The sequence below is a fragment of the Dermacentor silvarum genome, chromosome 8 (genome assembly GCF_013339745.2).
Source record: "Dermacentor silvarum isolate Dsil-2018 chromosome 8, BIME_Dsil_1.4, whole genome shotgun sequence".
NCBI classification, from domain to species: Eukaryota; Metazoa; Arthropoda; class Arachnida; order Ixodida; family Ixodidae; genus Dermacentor; species Dermacentor silvarum.
Genome location: NC_051161.1, coordinates 177,285,029 through 177,302,962, shown reverse-complemented (window position 1 = coordinate 177,302,962; position 17,934 = coordinate 177,285,029). Strand labels below are relative to the sequence as shown.

Here is a 17,934-nt window from a genome sequence, read left to right as displayed (position 1 = left end):
TACAGGCTCGAGGAAACAATAGGCAACAACCACGCGTACGCTCGAAAAGCATTTATTACGACTGCAACTAACACTTTAAGCGGGCCAGCTAGCTATAGTTGACATCGCTGAGGGCTCCCTGGAAGAGAATAATACACTAGGTAAAGAAGGGCTTCTGACTTACCAACTGGGGAATACGGGCAGCCGCGGCAAGAACACGGTTGACTAACCACATGCGGGAATACGGGAGCGACGGACTTCCGCCGTCGCCGCTTGCTGGAGACCAAAGAGGGCAATGTCTGCGGGATCTCACGTGACCCACCCGGTGGCGCTGCTAGCACTTGCGATTCCCGTGCGCCGCCCGCGGAAGGAAAGTTTCCCCTCTCCCAACTCTCCCTGGTGCACATGCGTCTGCCGCGACGTTTGCTGCGCGTGCGGCGGTCATGGGACCCGAGGGTTCCCACAAGTTTCAATCAGTCCAGGACCAGTCCCTCTCGCGGCACAAAAAACCTGCTTCTCGGCAGCTTTTGTGGCGCGCGTTTTTCCTCTAGTGTCACCGGCCCTTAACACATTGTTCGTGGGTCTTTGGAATGTAATTAAATCTAGTACATTGAGCATAAAGCTACGAGTTTCAGAAATACCAGTTTGCAGTAGTGTCATCCAATTTCAGGTGAAAATGCGATGCATGAAAATACATTGCTCCTATATGGTCGTTGGCTGGGAAACGAAAGAAAAACCTATCATTCCGAAAAACGTGTTACGCAGAATCGTATCAATGAGGTTCCACTGTATATAACCAATTTTGTTTGGCACTTAAAACACGATGGGAACCCTGCATTTGCCATCCATCTTTTTGACAGGGTACAACAGCTGGTGCTCATAGGGCACGGCCAGTGGTCATTTTTCCGGTCGAGTGGTATTTTGTTCACTGGACCATATCTTTTTTACGGGGCTCGTAGGAAGCCAGCCTCGTATACTTGCCCACCTTTTGCCAGCCGCTTCTCACAGGAAAGAAGTGCAGGCCGTTGAGAATGATCTCACGCTTAGCTGTGTATGCCCTTTTTCAAACGAGGTTGGCACATCTGGCAAGAAGAGGCAAACGTATCAATATTGCAGGTGTCCCTGAACAGGCATGCCACAGGTGAACCTCAGGGCTGGTACTGGAGTTTGAAAAATTGTCAGAACACAAGGCTGAAATTCGTGTGTTTTGTCGCAACCACCAAATTTAAGCACAACCAAATAATTAACCTATCTAAAGATCTTCACCACTTTGGATTTGTAAGCTTTTGCTACCATGCGCTTGTCCTGCTGAGCACTGGTTTGTGGAAATTTGATAACTACCGTATTTATTGGAATATAAAACGAGGCTTTTTCCCATAATCTTTAGCCTCCAAGTTACCCTCCCTCCCCCCCTTATACGCGAATTTTGCCTTTAGGTGTGGCTTCATGGCAGCGCGACTTTCGCCTTATAGTGTGGCTTCACGGCATTGCGGCGCATGCTGCCGTAAAGCCACACTATTAAGGCAACATTTGCACTGCCGTGAAGCAACACCTAAAGGCAAAATTCGCGTATAACCCTCACTCCCCGTGTTGGAGCTCTCTTCCCCCATATTTCGTGGTTGCCATTTTGCGTTTTGGGTGGGTTAGTAATTCAGTATTTCAGGCAGTCCCTGCCTAATCTGAATAATCTGTTGGCTATTCTATATTGCCTTATTTTAGTATGCATACTTAAGTTCTTTTTTTCTTGAGACCTTCAACTGGCACGCTCATCTTATAATGGAATGGATACGGTAGCTGAACTTTCTTTGTTAACTAGTAGACTCCACCAGGCTACTGATTGAGGAGCATTATAACAATGGCCAGCTTCGTGAATGAAATGATGTTTGGTTCCTATGTTGATGTCCCCCCCTGTGTATTGCCTCGTGGACTCTCTTTTCTTTTTCCCCCCCCGACTGCAGAGTGGCAGACGTATCTCCTCTGCCAAGTTTGAGGGTTCTGGTGGGCTGCGGCATTGTGGCAGGTGCGTATCACTGTGACCCGCTCCTCCTCCTCTCTCTCTGCTGCTGCTGCCCTGTCACCCGCTTCACGCCCACTGCTGCCATCTCACTGCGTGTGCACTGTGCGCTCTCTGGTTCCATCATTGTTAAGCTGTGTCTGTCTCTGCCCCTCGAGGAGGGTTGATTGTTTTAATTTTGCCCATAACATAACCATGCGTAGAAACTGAGTTTTTTTTCTCTGCAGTGATATTTTTTCAGTGTGTCTATCATGCAGATTTCAAAGCAGCTCTTGGACCCTTAAAACCTAAAGCATAACTGCGAATTGGCCTAGTTGGAACAGATTCATTTTCTTAAAATTTTTGCGCAAAGAAACAGGGACGAAGAAAAAAGAGAACACAAGGACGAGCGCTTTCTAACAACTGATTTTCTTATTGAAGAACCACCGGCTTAAATACCCACAGATCTGCGCGATCCTGTCAAAAGAACACGTCAATAGTGCATAAACAACGCTTGTCATAAAATCATATTATTTTTTTTTTATGCTGACCTGGTAGTGGCATTTTATGACAAGCATTGTTTATGCGCTATAGACGTGTTCTTTTGACAGGATCGCGCAGATCTGTGGGTATTTAAGCCGGTGGTTCTTCAATAAGAAAATCAGTTGTTAGAAAGCGCTCGTCCTTGTGTTCTCCTTTTTCTTCGTCCCTGTTTGTTTGCTCAAAAAAACAACAACCTTAGAAAGCTCAGGTGTATATATATGTTGAACTGGTATTTTTAAAGCCTACCAAATTGTAAACTTCTCTGGTGGTCTAAAGTTGAAGATGAGCGTGAGAGGGTGTGATTATTTAAGCATTAAGTGCCACAGCGGGCATGTGTATATCTTGGGAAGAGTTTATCACTTGCTTAAAGACTCTTGAGAGAAGGCATGAAGATAGGCGCTTCTTTGTTGTGATCACACCAGCTGTAAGCTAGTCAATGATACGGTTAGTAGGCCCGGTCCGACATGATCCACTAATGCATTCAAGCTTGCATTGCCTTTCTTGACGTTTTTCTAGTGCTGTTGACTACATCTTTTGACATAGGACGTGTCACAATTCTTGCACGGTACCTTGTTGTTTACCCTGGGAAACCTTGAAATTTCCAAAGTGTCTTTCACCAATACGAGCTTGTTTTCATTTTCTTGTTGGCACGTCACTTATTTGTTGACTTATGTTTTCACCCTTGGGCAAACGCTTGTTTTATTTTGACCATGTGCCACCTGACGAGTTCTAATGGAGTATTGGACTTGTAAACATTTCTGAGGGCTAAAATCTGTGAATTTCACTTTTGGTTAATAGTAGGGTGCTGTTTGGATGACAAGGTACAAGGTTCATGCAAGAAGATACATTAATAAATCCAATCAAATACCACATTGGAGCTGCTCTACTTGTGGCAGTTGGTTACTTACTGAGCCTTCTTTCTTTTGTGGAAAGGAAACAAATGTTTGCTCATTGTTGCAAACAGCGTTTTTTAAGCTGTCGAATAGGACGCAGATTTAGTCCTTGAAAAATGATTTGTTACGAACGGCCTTTGAAGTCCTTGAAGGTAATTCATAAGAGCTGCAACAAAGTCCGAATTCTCTAGTGCTTGTTGTTTTTATGACGGATGCTCTGGTAGTTGCTATTAACTTGCATGTGCATGAAATGACACGGAGCTCTGTGTGCTTTTACTCTGCCTTGCATGGGAGGGAGTGTGGGTTTGGTTTGTTCAGCGCCCACAAAGGAGCAAAATGGATACCCTGAGGGCCCAAAATACATTGCACAAGGGAGGAGGGGTTTCGTATTCTTGGCAGTGTTTATCTAATGTTTCATACAGAGTACTAAGACTAAGTTATGCGTTGCACATCTAGGAATCTGTGTGAAGTGAAGCTTTTGTGAAACAATTTATGCCCTAAATTTGCCCATTTAATTCCTGCGTCCTTGGTGTAAAGGAAACTGCAGTAGGTGGAAAGCTGGGCAAGTTGGAATTGATGTAGTCTTTGGATTGGTGCGGAAAACGATGGCAACATAAGGACACAGGACAAACACTGTGCTCTCGCTGTGCAGAGGGAAGTGGCGCATGCGCTGTCACGCGCACGTGCTCTATAATGTGACACACGTGACAATATCTCAAAGCTCTGCTCCTATTTCACAAGTCATTTGCAGCACTGCCAAGGCCCCGGGCAATATCCTTGCACAGCGAAATAAGTTCTCGGCGTAAATATCCAAAAAATGGCGGGATGAGAGAGAGTTGCTTTTGCTTGGTGTGTGATACATTACAGCGATAAGTGGCATTTTAGGCCTTAGCGCACACAGGTCATGTGCTATAAATTCAGCAGCCGCTGAGCAGACGACGCGCATCGAGCCTTCCTATTTGTTAAGGAGTCCTACAGCTTACACAGTGCTGCACGCAATTTGTGAGGTGGTCTAATGGCATCAGGCTGCAGTGCAGGACATCGAGGTTCGATCCCACCATCTAATTTGGTTTTTTTCTTAAGTGTGAGCTTATTTGGGAAGACAGCAGGTGTGCACCTACAGGCTACGCTCTACACCATGTCTACACCTACAACTCTACACCCTCTTAGTGAGTGTGGAAATGCACCGCCAAAACAGCCTCACAGCAGTGGACAACCCAGTTTGTAGAAGGTGGTGTTGACAAAGCGGTGTCGCTCGCGACCAATCTGGAAATTTTGCAAGACTCGAAGAAGTACAGTAAAATCTCGGTGATACGAATCTCGCTGGGTCGCGTGAAATATTTGTATCACCCGAAATTCGTATCATCAAAACATACACAATATCAAGAAAAATGAATTTATTTTTACCAGAAAAGATTTCTAATAGTGGAACCCTATTGATACCTTCCTCGCTGCTGCATTTTCCCGGCTGCTACGTCGCGTTTTCGCAGTCTCGACCTAAATCCCATTGACTTGCATGTACAGTCGAATCTCAATAATTTGAACTCGAAGGGGCCCAAAAATTTGTTTGAATTAAAAGGACTTATTTTTGAAGTATTCATGCACCATAGCACGATGTACGAACGGTGCGATTCGTGAAATATCGCGACGCGCAAGCACATATCGAGCGAGGGCCACGAAACTGCCCACGTCGGCCAACGCTCGCTTCCTGATAACGGCAGAAAACGAAACCGCAGGGAGTGGGCGGCGCAGGCACGGCGAGAGAGAGAGATTGTGGTTGTGAAGAGGAAGAGGTGAAACGGCAACGGGCGCGTGCGGGGACCGTCGCAGGTGAGGGAGGAGGGCGGCAGGGAAGCGGATTTGGCCTCGGTGGCTCCCCTCGCCCTCCCTCTCAACTCCCTCGTAGCTCCGCCGACCCGGCGCTAGCTTAGGCCGCTCCCTGAAGTTTCGTTTTCTGCTGTTGAAGCGAACGTTGGCCGGACTAGGCCTCCACCGTTGCTTCCCTCTGCGCCGCAGCCGCAGCGTTGGCTGATACGTCGGCACGTACACGCGTGTTCCGGCGCCACGCAGAAACGCCGACCTTGCCATCGCGGTTCTTTCTTTTTGCTCTCCCTCTTTTTTTTTTCTCCGCGCGTTGTTGAGGGGTCTCGCCTAAGCTTTTGCAATGTCGGAGCAATGCCGGTCAGAGGCGCCGCTACGTGATTTGGCATGCTGCTGAGAGCATTGTCGGTGTGCAGTATGTTCGAATTAACCATCGTAAATGGTTTCACGTTCGAATTACCAGGCGTTCCCCGTGATACATCGCCAATATATAAAGTTCCTGCATCTTAAGTTGAGTTTAAATGTGGTGGTCACGTAAATTTAGCGGTGCAGCCAGCTTGTACATAGCAACAAGCGACCGGCACGTTGCAGATACGACGCACCCGCGCGGGTGCCGTATCTTGAAAACGATCTGCGACGTGTGCAAAGTGTGTGCCCGCGCGGACCTTATTGTCAACATGATCTGCGATGTTGACAAAGTGCGCCTACTGCCAGTAGCTTCGTATGCGCTGTGCCTTCCACATTTAGTTCGCGTTGAAGCGAGAGAGAGCGCAAAGGTCAATTCGCTCGCTGCTGCTGCTGCGCTTCCTCGCACCAGCGTTTCGATAGCGAGTGTCTGTGGTCATCGAACGAGATGTGTTAATGTTTACCTATCCGCCCGTGACATCATGGTTGTTAATTTAGTGAATAAGCGAATGTATACAAGTTTATACGGCCGGTACAACTACTAGGTATCCTTACTTCGTACAGCTGTCTACTAATTTGCTATCGCAATCGTTGCTTCACTTTTCGGGCAAAACTGTGGCCTTTTTTTTTTGTGGTCGCTTGAAAAACGTATCAACGGGACGTTTTCTTCTTGCCCAAATCGTCAACCTTCTGTTTTCAAACCAGTACCGCGATCATGACGGCTGCAACCAGGGACCATGCTGATCAACGGAAAAGGCGGGCTTTGTGTGCGAGGATGAAACCCCCCATGATAGCGAAACCAACACAGTGGAAGCCGCTGACATTTACCTTCTGAAAGGCGTATAAGTGCGTGCATGTGATCTCGGGAATGTTTTCGCACACCACTGAACGTCTGAGCACGTCGAGTGTAGGGAGCGTTTTGGCCGTGGGGGCTGCGTCGCGGTCGTCGTTGCAGCAGCGGTCCTCGTCTACTTTCTCGCTAACCATTGGCTAGGCTGTGATGTGGTCCGGTCCGCTCGACGTGGGGACAATGAGAGACTGCGCAGTCGTGTGACGTAGATCAGTTCCTTGGCGACTGTGGATTCCGCCCCGATCCTGCTGTGCCGGCTTGTCTGTGCCGGTCGCCCCGCTGGCTCGGCTGCCGCCGCTGTTTCTCACGCGTTCGTATGATCCGCAGCGGTGCGGCAACACATTCGGAACAGCCGATTTTTTTTTTTCGTATTGTGAGCAATGTATTTCGGCCGGGGATTGTTACGAATTCGTATCACACCGAAATTCGTACCAGCCGGGATCGTATCACTGGGGTTTTACTGTACGAGCTTGCACAGGAGTGCCGCGATCATGACGGCTGCAACCAGGGGCCATGCTGATCAACGGAAAAGGCGGGCTTTGTGTGCGAGGATGAAACCCCCCATGATAGCGAAACCAATACAGTGGAAGCCGCTGACATTACCGAGCTCTGGGAGAATGTCGGTACTGACGTTGAAACAGGTGGTGCTTTGATGGAGGCGTTTCTAAGTGCAGACAGTGCTGCCTCATTCTGCGAAGAGATATCCGACGGGGCGATTGTTGTCGCGACAGACGGCGGCATTGTGCAGTGGAGGCAACGACAGCAGCGGCATTGACGACGAGATTGAAAATGGCCCGTCTTTGACACCGACCCTAATCGAGTCACTCATTGATTTCGTGCGAGCTTAATTATTGCTGCCAGTGTTCACGCAGCAGCTGAACAGCCAGGCTCCTCGGACCGGCGCGGTTGACGAGACCTCACGCCTGGTCGTGGGCCAGCTCGTTGGGGTTGATCGAGCCACGAGAGACGTTCCGGCCCATGTGAGCCGGGAACCAAGTGATGACATGACTGACCGTGCCTGGCTTGCAGGTCCTAAGCTCCGCCGCAGCCTCGGCCGAGACCGAGCTGGCGAGGAAGGCCATCGCCGCCGACCAGGGGCAGGAAGGTGCCAGCCAGTCTCCTTCTTGCACGTCAAGCAGCAGCCAATCAGTGACAGCCGAAATGGACAGTCCACTAGGTAGACTCACAGAATACCACCCCTGGAGTCCGTAAAGATCTGGGTGCGCCTGGGATCACGCAAAGCCAGCGCCACTGCGACTTGCTCGGCGACGGACGCCGTCGAGTGTTGGATAGACGCTGCATTCAGGATTTTGCCCTGGGGGTCAAGCACCGTGGCCGCGTATGAGTTTGATTTGGGATACTGTGCCGCGTCGACAAAGGACACAAGCTCTGGGTTCTTTCTAATTCAGCGCGCCTAACACTTGACACGCTCTTTTGAGGTATAAATAAATGTTTCTTTTCACTGCCTACTTTGTACAATGTCTATATTTAGCACAAGTAGCAAATTAGGTTTCGGAGCTTAAAAGGCATGCTCAGTAGTTTTTTTGTTTGTTTTTTAACGGCAGTCCAAATATACCGATGATTGGTTATAATGTTCAGTATATTTGTTCTTGATATCGTTATAAGTGGACTGCACTATAGGTTTTGCTTTAACTTTGTGGGGGTCTTCCCCAATACATAGCGCGTATAATCGCAGCTACGTAGGGTTCGGACGAATAAGGCAACAAGCGAGGTCACTCACGGGTTGCAGCGGGTATATTCATAGGGGCAGGTCAGGTGTAGCGAGGTCAGAGAGGCCCGGTCAGAGAGGCCCGGTCGCGCTCTTTTATACCTTTTTACCTTTTCGCGAGGGGAATGTCCTCCTCGCCCGTCGAATACTTTTCCTCTTCCCGCGCGGGTACGCGTGAGAACCGGGAAAGGGCAAAGTGCATCCCTCCCGTGTCCTCCCGGCTCCCGCCGCGTGCGCTACGTGCGCAAGTGACGGTGAGTGCCCGCGGGAGAAGGTGGCGGCATGTGCTCCCCACATCCTCCTCCCCTTAAGAAGGCCCCTGTACGTTGAGGCTGGCACCTAGGGACATTCGTTTGCCTGAGTACCCGCCGAGGTTGGCGACCGAGGAAGCGTTGGGCTGGTGGGGATGTAGCCCTCAGCTGGTGGACACTTGATGCCGACTCAGAGGCGGCTGGTCAGCTGCACTGCTCGTGCTTGCGAGGCGGGCGGGATCGTTGTCGGGGCTCAAAGGTGGCTCTCAGTTCTGCGCCCCAGGTGTCGGCTGCGCTGGAGGGGGCGGTCGCCTGCCGGCCGCCGGCTAGCGGTTAGTGCGGCTGCAAGGCCAGCGTAGCGCTGTCAGTGCTGCAAAGGCGTCAGTTGTTCCAGCGCGTACTGCAGGCAATTTGCACGGCCGTATCTCGTCTTGTTCTGCTCCTGGAAATTATTAGCAAACTCCACGGAGCGGCACTGTAATCAGTAGCATAGTTGGCCGTATCCGGGAACACCATCGACGTCTGTTACGAAGGGATTGTTTGCAAGCATCATCACCGACTCGAGTCGCAGCACAAGATAATCACGGCACTGGCCCTCACAGCAGTCTTTGGTCAAACCGCACCCCGCATTCCCACGTGTCGAACGTTCACGCCACATTCCCGTCGTGGCCTGTGAGAGTACTTGCTGGAGCGATGACTCGTCGTCCATACTCGGCACTCCGTGGTCACTAGACGTTCGCTTCCCCGGCAGGAACTACCAAGGTGCCAACCCGGCGCGGCTGTATGCTCACGTGGTATGCAACGCCACCGGGACTTACGAATGTTCCTCGCAGTTGTCGGGTTACGCAACTAGCAGTCAGATTACTTTCGCCTGCTATGCAAATTGTAGCGCGGCTGCGGGCTCGCCGTTCGGTTCTGACTGCTCTCTCTCACCGATCGCGGTTGAGGGAGGGCCTGATCGTCATCCCACTGCTCATCACGCGGCACGTAGCGTTTCAGGTCGCATACGTGTACTGGTCCACCGATCGGCTTTTCTTTCTTGTTCTCGAGCCGGTAAGCCGGTAAGCAATCCAGCGCGCTCACAGCATTACCAGCTGTTCCTGAGCGCTCCGCACCGACAGCAATACGAGCTGCCTCCATGTGCGCGGCGGCCGCGCTGCCTGGCTCCCGGGGCCCGTCGAGCACTTTTCGACAAAACGGATCCTTCTGCTGAGCCTCGAACAGCTCCTTTCTGCTGAAGACAACTCCTGCGGAACCGACAACATCTACGTGGTTCACGCTTTCGCCCAGGATCGATGGTTGTTCCGCGTGCGTCTCTTACTTGGGCTCCGGCCAGGGTTTCTCCCTCGCCTCGGACTGGCGCTCGCGAAAGTGCGTCAGCTACAGTATTGCTTTTTCCTTTGCGGTATCGCACGGTGAAGTCGTAACACTGCAGCAGCAGTGCCCAACATGCCAAGCGACCACTTGGCGCCTCAACCAAGTGAGAGCCATGTGGTCAGTCTCAATCGTGAATGCCACTCTGTCAACAAAGCAGTCGAACTTTCGCAGAGCGAAAACTATCGCGAGACAATCTTCCGTCACCGAGTAGTTCCTTTCTGCCGGTGTCAACCAACGGCTCGCGAACGCAACTGGTCGGAGAATGCCTCCATGCTCCTGAAGCAAAATTGCACCGAGACCCAGGTCGCTTGCATCTGTTTGAATCACAAACTCCCTATTCAAGTCGGGCAGCTGCAACTCTGCCGTATCAGCGAGCACCTTTGTGAGGCCGTGCAGTGCGGCCTCCTGTTCTTGACCCCAAGTCCAACGCTCGTATTTCCTCAAGAGCTTCGTTAAAGGCGCTTGCACTGCCGTGCAGTCTGGTATGAATTGGCGATAAAAGTTCACCAATCCCAGAAAGCGTCTCAGTTCGCCGATATTTTTCGGCGATGGGTACCTCAGTATTATAGCTTTGAGCTTATCCTCACTCGGGAGAATGCGGCCGTTGTCCAGCGTGAAACCCAACAGCGATATTCTGGTCGCAGCTATCTGAGCTTTACTCGGGTTCAGCGTGATACCTGCGGACCTCAGCCTGTCTAGGACGTTTCTCAAATGGCGCAAGTGCTCGTCGAATATTTTCGAATAAACCACTATCTCGTCAAGATATGCGAGAGCATGTTGCTACTTCGCATCTCCTAGAACTCGGTCCATCAACCTCTGATAAGTAGCGGGAGTTCTGGCTAAGCCAAAAGACATTCTTTTAAACTGAAAGAGCCCCCTGTGAAAAGTGAAAGCCGTTTTCTCTTTGTCACGCTCGTCCATTTCGACCTGGAAATATCCACGACTAGCATCGAGCGTCGTAAAGTACTTCGCCCCGCCTAGGTTAGATACTAAAGAGGAAGTGGAGGGTAGAGGGTACACATCCTTCTTCGTAACCTTATCAGCCTGCGGTAGTTTACACAAAGGCGATAAGTATCGTCCTTCTTCGGTACTAGGACTGCCGGGAAGCCGAAGCCAACACAACGCCTGTGTCGATGAGTTCATCTAAGGCGCCGTCAAGTGCTTTCCGCTTAGTCAAGCTTGTCGGCCGAGGATTACATTTCCACGGCGCAGCGTCGCCCGTGTCTATCCTGTGCCTGACTAGCGAAGTGCAACCCGGATGGTCCGTGAAAATCGCGTCGTATTCGTAGAAAAGCGATGACAGTCGTGCCCTTTCTCTCTCTGGCAGGCTGTTGACCTTTGACAAAAGTGGGTGTGCTGCCCCTTGTAACACCGCGGTACAATGTTGTGCCACCGCCTCTCCGTTGCTTTCATCGCCTTCACTGACTACTGTTTGCTCGCTCGGCTGTGGCTGGATGTGGCCCGCTCGCGCTGCACCTGGAGACTGGCGTGACTCTGCAGGCGCTTTTGCGAAACGCTTCAAAGCACCTGTTCCATTCTCTCGGTAACCTCCACTGGCTATGTCTATCAAAATACCCGACTTGGCGAGAAAGTCTCGACCTAAAATAACAGGCACTGACAGACCTGGAAGATCTACGAAGTGTTGTCTCCTGACGCGTCTCTCCCAACGAATAACTAGCCTAGCTGCACCGCTCGATTGTGCTGTGCCGTAAGCAAGGTGGAAAGTGGTGTCACTATCCCTTAAGCGGATGTTGTTCTCGCGGAGATAATGTAACACTTCCTCACCAAATAAAGAAGTGCTTGCCCCAGTATCCAATAATGCGGCAAACTTCTTTCGGGCTATCGTTAGCTCGATGAACAGCGCCTGCGAGTCCGTGACATCTGCTACGCGACAAGACAAAAGCGCAAGTAAATCGAAATCACCGGTTGTGTTCGAGATCGCCGCCCCGGACCCAAGGTGGATCACCGGTGGCCTCGCCCGTTTCCCGAACCACGTGCTCAACCTCGGCCCGGCGTGCTTGCGCAGTCACGGGCAATGTGCCCCAGTCCGCTGCAGTGGTAGCAACGGCCACCGAAGCCTCGGTGGCGTGGGCGCCCGTCGCTCCAATCCGGCAGGCTTTAGCTTCCACGCTCGGCGGTCGGCATGTGCTGCTCCTCTGGTCTCGCATTAGCCGCAAGTTCCTGCCGCAGTGCACTGCGTGCCAAATTATGCTGTTGCTGTTTTCAGCGCGTAGGCGTACGGGTCCAAGGCGCCGTCTGATAATTCCCAACCACACTGGAGCTGCTCATCGGCGAACGATGCTGACGCGTCGACCCTAGGGGAATGTGAAACAATCTCGCCGCCGTTCCACGCGCAGGGAGGCTCGAGTGACAGCGTGCCGTGTGAAGGCGGACGGTATGCTCGTGCCGCGAGGATGTCCCCTTGGATGCACTTTGCTTCGGCGACGAGCTCGTCTAGGTTGTGGGTTCTTGGTGTCTCACAGGAGACCAATCACCGTGGGTTTGAGCTTAGCGAGCCACAGGGCCGCGTCAGCCGTCGCCTCCAGCACTGCTCGCGCGCGAGCTCAGAGGCTGCAAGGGGCTACCGAGCGACGCACGCAAAAAGACAGTAAAGCCCTGAGTTGACGGAAACCGTTTATTAAATTTGTCGGTACCAGCACTGCACAAATGCCCGCGCGGCGGGGAACCAAAGGGGTCCCGTCCCGCACCAGGGCGAAAATACAATAACAGGCGCCTATAGCACGTTGCTGCGAGAGCACAGGCTCAAGCTGGGACACGCCACTAGGAAAAGTCTCGGCGGCTAGGCTACTTGCTTTGGCGATAACCAATGGGTCAACTCGCGAGAGCTCGGGCAATCTCCTTCGGCTTGGGCTTTCGGCAAGTGCGGCTCGGCGTGGTTCGACGTCGCGCGAGCACTATAGAGCCACTCGTCGGCTTAGCGTCGGGAAAAGGATCAGCACAAAGTACGCACTCTCCGCACGGGCAAAGGCACCGTGCGCGAGCTCCAGTCCTAGTCACAAAGGTGTCGGCGGACGAGAGGAAAGCATGTACGTACCGTGCGCTGGTCCCGGAGATAAGAGAGCCACACTCCGCCGCTAGCAGCTGAAACGCGGCAGCGTAGTGACGTCAGCGCCCCGCCCTTACCGCAACCCACCGCGTGCAGGTGGGGAATGAAGGCGCGGGCTGGGAATGAAGGCGAGTGATGGCAGAACAGGTGAAGCCCGCGCAATGCCCCCCTACCAGCCTGGCGAAACAGCTAGTAGGGGCTTATGCACCAAAAACAATTGAGTCTTTCATGCACAAGCTAAATGCTAACCTTAGCCCAGCAAGTACTCTTAACACACCGCGTTCTGACATATAAAACACTTTCATGCACTATAATAAAAAAAATACAGGGATCATGGTAAAATTGAAAAAAAAGCTACGCACCATAATAAAAAAAATAATAATAAACGCCGCGAGAGGGGGAAGAAATATTAACAAAAATAGTCGGCCACTGGCGCGGGACAGTGTCCAAGGTACAAAGGGGACACGGCGCATAAAGTTCGGTGGCTAGGTGCGGTGGCCGAAGACGTAAGTCTCGAGGGCAGTCTTGATAGCAGGAACGGGCTCACCGTTGGTAGATCGGAGTTGTTGCTTTCGTGGTGGTGGCGGTCCCGAACTCCAGCCGGATGGGGCAGGACACTGCCGGGTCAGCTGGCCACGCCGCCGGAGCCAAGATGAAAGGGGCAGCCACAACCGTGGCTGCAAGGCGTTTGTACGGCGGCGGCGACTGCAGAGAGCTGGGCTCTCGGTCTGACGTCAGAGTGTCAGTGTCCATGACGATCCGATGCAGCAGTTATTTATTTATTTACAGAATACCTGCGTCGCCTCGAAGGCATTATCGCCGGGGGGGGGGGGGGGGAAGGGGGGGGCAGGTAGATAAATATATGTTAAATCATTCACAGAAATAAAGAATAAATGCACAATGCACAGAAACATCAAGCTGGAACATACAATGAGTCAACATTTTCAAGCGTTTTCAAGCGTAATAGAAATAGAAAACTTAAAAAAAGTTAAGGCAGTAATGCATTGTCACAAACACAGGCGCGAAAAAAAATCATGATTATCAGACACTGAAACACATTCTTCCGGCAACAAATTCCAGTCTTTCACCGTATGTGGAAAGAATGATTCAGCAAAACGGTTAGTATTGCAGCGGTATTCACACACCTTCTTTGAGTGGTCGAGTCGTTTCGAGACATAAGTTGGCTCCGATAGGTAGTTGCGGCTATCAATGCCTGTTTGATTATAGAAGATACGGTGGAAGAACTTGAGTCTCAATTTTTTTCTTCTGGTGATTAACGTTTCCCAGCCCAGCAATGCTTTTATTTCAGTGACACTATCGAACGGGTTGTAACTATTGGAGACGAAGCGTGCAGCCTGATTTTGAAGTTTTTCTATTACTTGAATCAAATAGTCCTGATATGGGTCCCAAATCATAGAGGCGTATTCGAGGATAGATCTAACATGCAGAAAATAAAGTGTTTCTTTAGCATCTTTGGACGCTGATTTAAAATTTCTACGAATAAAAAACAACATTTTACTTGCCTTAGATATTGAATGCTGAATGTGTACGTTCCATTTAAGTTTCGATGTGAAGTAAACGCCAAGGTACTTGCACTCTGAGACGCTTTTTATTGTTGTGTTTTCAACATTGTACTGGGTTTGAGGCTCGAATTTTTTATTTGAAAAGCGGACGTGATTACATTTATTAATATTCAGACGCATTCCCCAGCGTAGACACCAATTTCCTATTTTATCAAGGTCCCTCTGCAAGATTGTTACATCTGAGGGTGAATTTATTTTTCTGTAAAGAACACAGTCATCTGCAAAGAGTTTCATGGGGGACTGTATGTCATCTACAATGTCATTAGTATATATGAGGAATAATAGTGGCCCCAGAACGCTGCCCTGGGGCACTCCTGAGGATACGGTTATGTGTGATGAACTACATCCATTAAGAACTACACACTGTTTACGGTCATTAAGATAATTACAAATCCAGTTCTGTGTTTTATTATGTATGTTCAAAGACGTTAACTTAATATTTAGTAAGTGATGAGATACTGTGTCAAACGCTTTTTTAAAGTCCAGGAATAGTGCATCTACATGTTCGTTCTTGTCAAGGGAGTTACCTATAAAGTGTTGGAATTCAACTAACTGTGTGTTGCATGAGTAACCGTTACGAAATCCATGCTGTGAGGCAGTAAAAAAGCTAATCGACTCAAGGTACTTAAATAATTGACTATACAATATATGCTCAAAAACTTTGCAGCATACTGAAGTTAGAGATATAGGCCTGTAATTTTCCACCAGTTTCTTGTCCCCAGATTTAAAGATAGGATTAACAGCCGCGAGTTTCCAATCCTGTGGAACCAACCCAGTCTCGTACGAGATTTGAAACAAAATGCAAAGATATTGTGCAATAATGCCGTGACATTTCTTTAGAACATAGGAAGGAATTCTATCAGGACCCATAGATTTAGAGGTATCCAATTCCTGCAAAAGACAGTCGATACCATGTATATCGATGTTTATTTCCGGCATGGAATGGTCAAAGGCACTGTTAGGAGGAAGTGATGTGGTCGCGTCAGTCGTTTGTGTCGACGAAAACACTGATTGAAAATAGAGATTAAACACTTCAACCTTTTCAGCGTCTGTCGTTATAGCAATGCCATTTGATTTCAGAGCGGGAACTGAAATGTCGTCTGTTCTACTTGTTTTTATATATTTCCAGAAAGCTTTAGCTTTTTTTTTCAGATCTGTGTTTAATCGGGCAAAAAATAATTCTTTCGCTTTCTCGATTCCTAGTTTTAGCATCCGGTTTGCATCCTTTAAGTGTTGGCGGTTGAGAGAAGTGTTGTTATTACAGCATTTTCTATACGCCCTTCTAGCTTTCCTTATCAGTCTACGCACTCCAGAATTAAACCACGGTTTATCTTTTTTCTTTTGCCGCAGGAATTTTATAGGGACATGTTTCTCTAGTAGTTCTAATAATTTGTTCCGAAGGGTGGACCATAAGTGCTCTGCATCACTACTCTCTGACAGACGCCGGAAGGTTGGCAAGTATGATATTAATTCAGCCTGGATAGCGTCAAAGTTTCCTCTCTCATATAAAAATACTCGCCGTGGTAATTGCACCTGTATAGGAACCAGTGAAATGTTTAAGTTTGTAATGACCACATCGTGGTCACTAATGCCCGGTTGCGTTGAGACTTTGGTCACAATGTTGGGGTCGTTACAAAGGACCAGGTCTAATGTAGCTTGTTGTCTAGTAGGAACAAGTACATATTGGGTTAAATTGTTTAACATAATTATTTTTCGAAAAATGCTATTGATTCGCGATTTGTTAGTTATTGCGCCGTCAGTAGTCCAAGTTATGTCTGGGAGGTTAAAATCACCGCCCAGAAAAACACTATCAGAGAGCACTGATAAGATGTCAGCAAGGTTATGAATTGGGGTTTCATTACTATCGGGTGGGCGGTAGAAGGAACCAAATACTAGTTTATACCCCTTTGACAGGTGCACACGACACCATACTGATTCAGCATCATTGTCAAAATGGAGTACTTCACTGGGCAAGTCGTTTGCTATTAGAATAAAAACGCCTCCGCAGTGCCGGTGTCTATCTTTACGGTAGACAGTAAACCCGGGTGGGAATACTTCGCTGTTACCGATACTCTTTTCTAACCAGGACTCAGTGCCTAGTACAACGTGCGGCTGCGCAGTTGCAACCATAGAGGCGAAATCGTCCGCCTTATTTTTGATGCTTCTGCAGTTAACTAAGAGTACGGAAAATCCTTTAGGTTCAACCAAACCGCCGGTGTGGGTTGGAGGTGGCTTATCATGAGCATGTCATTCTCCGTCATTCGAATGCGCAGACGCTCTCAGTAAAACAGGTTGCCGCATATTGTAGTCCCAGATATATGTATCGCCATTTATAACTGCCTTATCGTATTTTAGGCGTACACGACATTCTTTACTTTGGCGTTTTTCTTTCGTGTAATTCCAGAGAAGACGCCGTTTTTCCCGGACAGCGTGACTAAAGTCTTCCGAAACGCTGAGACCCGTGTCTCTAAATTTGCGTGCGTTTTGTAATACACTCTCTCGTGCTTTCCAGCTTGAAAAGTTAGCTACAATCGGCCGGTTTTTCCCCTCCCGGTATGCTCCTACGCGATGTGCCCTTTCGATAAGTACGTTATCAAGTTTTAAGTTGTCTTCACAGACGCTCTTTACTAGTTCTTCAGATGTTTGCCATGTTTCTTTCGGATTGTTGTCACGGATGCCAAAAAAGACCAGATTTAGTCGCCGGCTCCTGTTTTCGAGATCGTCCAATCTAGCCTCAAGCTTCCGCTCTTGATTCCTCGACTTGTGAAATACGATTCTCAATCAGAGTAGTCTTCGCAAACACGCTGTCAATTTTCTTTTCGAGTTCTATTTGGTTCGTTTCAATGGCTGTTAGTTTTGTCAGAACGGTTGCCTGGTCTGCCTGTAGCTGTGTGAGTACCTGTGCGATTTTTTCAAGCTGTTCAGCTTCGGCTTTGGTCATGGTTGGTGCGACTTCTGGTTGCTTCGAAGAGCAACAGGCACCACGCACGTGCACACATGCTCCTTGCAGTTTTCTCCATGCTGCGCAACACCCCCAAACACCGCAATGCTCCTCGCCGTCCACAACGCGCCGCGCCTTAGAAGGCGCAAAGCGTCCTTCGTGCCGCTCACACCGATGAGTCAATGGGACCATTGTCCCCCCCGCGCCTGAAGACCGCGCAAATCAACAACTCCTTCTCGGCAAAGAAAAAAAAGGAAAAAGAACAAGAAAAACAAAAATCTGCTACGTCTACGTACAAGAAAAAAAAACGTAATGAATTAAACTTTAAGGCTGTACGCGTGAAAATTAAACACACTTAAAAAAAAAACACACAATTACACTCAGCGTGCATGCTCTATGAAAGAAAAAAAAATGCACACTGTTTAAACGCTACATAAACAACACTTGCAATAAGCTGGGCTGGGGCCAGCTTCTTTTCGTGCACTGGCCGTAAAGAAGCAAG

At 49.4% G+C, this 17,934-nt stretch overlaps 1 protein-coding gene across 6 annotated transcripts in view; it reads left to right on the top strand.

Annotated features, from left to right (window-relative positions):
* The window catches only part of LOC119461871 (sex comb on midleg-like protein 2), a 204,085-nt gene that overhangs the window by 34,104 nt on the left and 152,047 nt on the right, over positions 1–17,934 (top strand). For 2 of the 6 annotated variants that reach the window (XM_049672770.1, XM_037723244.2), the window contains exon 2: positions 1,938–1,999. The exons of the other annotated variants lie outside the window; for them this stretch is intronic. The gene's annotated coding sequence lies outside the window, so the exon portion shown is untranslated. The remainder of the gene's footprint in view (positions 1–1,937; positions 2,000–17,934) is intronic. 6 annotated transcript variants of the gene reach the window in all.